The following is a 2,636-nucleotide window of genomic DNA, read 5'->3' as shown; positions in this document are numbered from 1 at the left end:
AAAACAGCGTACCATAAAAAAAAAACGAAAATCGCTGTCACATATAATATAATAACCACTATATAACCATTTTATAACCAAAACTCAAATTTTGTTTCAATATGAGTGATTTCTAATATAACGTTTTTTTTTCTTTTCTAGTTATGTTACGTTATTTTACATTTTATGTGACATGCTTCTGGCTACTTTTAGATATCTAATCAATTAATATGTTATAAATGTGGCTAAGTATCAGTGTATCAATCCCAAGCTTGCTCAATATGCAGGCAAACGTGGCATAAATGAAATATGATGACTATTAAAAAATAACTATCAAAAACAAGGAGTGACATAAAAACTCTAGCAGGACTACCAACAGGTCACTATCTAATTGGAAGACATGCCAGCAGACTGAGGATATCATATAACGATTATTATTGAAGCGGCCATTAGGTTAAAGAGGAGAATGTGGAACATCTTCTTTGTGAAAGCAAGGTTTTGTACAATAAAGTGATAGCAATAATCGCTTGCGTGTTTCTTGGCGATGTTTCAGTACTTGCACCTATAACACTTTTTGCATTGATGAACTTCATCCAGAGCACAGGTTGGTGCTGAGTAGAATAAAAGGATTTTAGCACCAGTGGTTTCATAGTATGCCTCCTTAAGGCCTAGGTGCGTCATCAGACAACCACCTTATCTACCTACCTAAGGTCAGTTAAATAGAAAAGTTTTTGAAGTCAATAATATATTTAAAATTTTTGACAGTGACTGCTTTTTTTAAGCAACTGAACTTGTGAAACGCTACTTGTTAACTACTTGGCAGTAGTTATCTGAACTTGTGAAACATATTCAAATTATTTAAAAGCGATTTATTTTATTCAAAAACGTTGTTTTCATGATTGCTTCAGGTTCGTTTATGCTTTTCTCACAATATTGCCTAAAAAAAAGTGCCACATTTTATCGTTTATTAAAACTTTTTTTTTTCTCAATTTTCGTACTAATTTGAATAGGCCAATTTTGTTAAGCTCAATAATGAAAATTACGAATGAGTTTATTTGTATATATCTTTTTCAAGTAAAAGAACAACTTTTCAAGGTGTTATGAAGGTTTTATACAAAGTGCATTTGTTTGTAAGATAATTATTTGAAGTATTGTAAGCGATCGCTAGTCACAACTTTTTCCAGCTATCCAAGAATCGATTATGTTTTTATCGTCGTTATCGTCGTGTGTGGAACTGCTGCTGAACCAGACCACGTGCCATCGAATGGAACAATTAGTAATCAGGCGGTGCAATATTTGTCTGATGTGCTACAGCCACCGATTTCTTGGACCGTAAGAAAAGGGTCAACACTCTTCGCAATTGACGATTATTTGAAAAAAAAAAAAAAAATTGGATATATTGGCATAACCAAAAGTATATGACACATTAGCAAAGTCACTAATGTGGAAATGCAGTCTCTTTTTTAAATGTCTAGGCTAAGTTTGTCACGTTTTCGATGTATCTAAACCGATCAGCACTAAATGTAGAAGTCACATCCACAATTATTTTTGCCAATCTTTAATTATGCCTAACTTTCACACTTTGCTAATTTGCAGTTTGAATCGATTTAGTAATTTCACCGCGTACTTATATTAAGCCGGCTGTTAATTGCTTATGCTTTTAAATATAATATATACATTTATGCTAGCTTGTAATTAAATTCTCCACCTACACGAGAGCATAAATGGCAAGCGTCTTACCTTTTAATTTGTGAAATTGATTTGCCACCGTCTGCTTGCTAATGCTTTAGTTGGCTGTGTTGTTGTTGCAATGTGTTTGTAGTTATTGTTGTACCTTTAACTTAGTGTTTCACTAGTACGCGGTTGCCTTACGCCTTTTTTATTTATTTACGAATTTATAATTTACTTTGTTATTGTAGTTGTTTTTGCCTTCTTTTATTCACTTTTACGCTGTGTAAGCCTTGTAATTAAACAAGGGTTTTAGGTTGATGCACCTGACATTGACAGCTATTCGGAGGTGTATATTTATCGCAATGTATGTATGTGTCGGCTTGTAGCTGTGTGTGTGTGTGTGTGTGTGTCCACTTGGGTGTTTTCTTGTATTTGTTTGCCTTTGCAAGCGGTAGTCAAGGGAGCCAAGCAAATATATGAGCGCGCGCGTATCAATTTTTGCTTGTTTGTTTTGTTTTTGTTGGAATTTGTTGCTGCGATTGACTAGCAGCTCATTTACTTTGACATTTCAATAACTTTGCTTGATTGATTTTTTAATTTCATTTCGTTTTAAGTTATTATGGGTCGTTATTGTTTTTGTTGTAATTTGTAGTATTTCTCAAGTTTTCAAGTCGGATACTTATTATTGTTGTTGTTGCTAACAAATTTTCATTTATGATTATTTTTTTTTTAAATTTCGTATTTTTTCATTTATTTTTAATTTTTTAAATTAAAATTTTTTTAAATATTTATTTTCAATTTTTTCATTTATTTTTATTATTTTTTTAAATTTTTCAAATTTCATATATTTTGCTTCTTTTTGTGTTCTATTTTATGCTGTTTTCTTGTGGCGTAGGCAGTTTTGATTTAAAAACAAATACATAGAAAATGTTGAAATTTTAATCATTTGAAGGCAAAGAAAACCCATAAAATATTTTGAAAATATT

At 31.5% G+C, this 2,636-nt stretch overlaps 1 protein-coding gene across 1 annotated transcript in view; it reads right to left on the bottom strand.

Moving 5' to 3' along the window:
- The window catches only part of LOC108975095 (nyctalopin), a 277,437-nt gene extending 275,045 nt beyond the window's left edge, over positions 1-2,392 (bottom strand). Inside the window, exon 1 of the mRNA XM_018943363.1 lies at positions 1,720-2,392. The gene's annotated coding sequence lies outside the window, so the exon portion shown is untranslated. The remainder of the gene's footprint in view (positions 1-1,719) is intronic.
- Positions 2,393-2,636: the final 244 nt, after the last annotated feature.

Source organism: Bactrocera latifrons, unplaced genomic scaffold, assembly GCF_001853355.1.
Source record: "Bactrocera latifrons isolate USDA-ARS-PBARC rearing strain unplaced genomic scaffold, ASM185335v1 scaffold_61, whole genome shotgun sequence".
In the NCBI taxonomy this organism is placed as follows: domain Eukaryota; kingdom Metazoa; phylum Arthropoda; class Insecta; order Diptera; family Tephritidae; genus Bactrocera; species Bactrocera latifrons.
The sequence above is the reverse complement of the archived record's forward strand: the minus strand, read 5'-3'. Positions and strand labels throughout refer to the sequence as shown.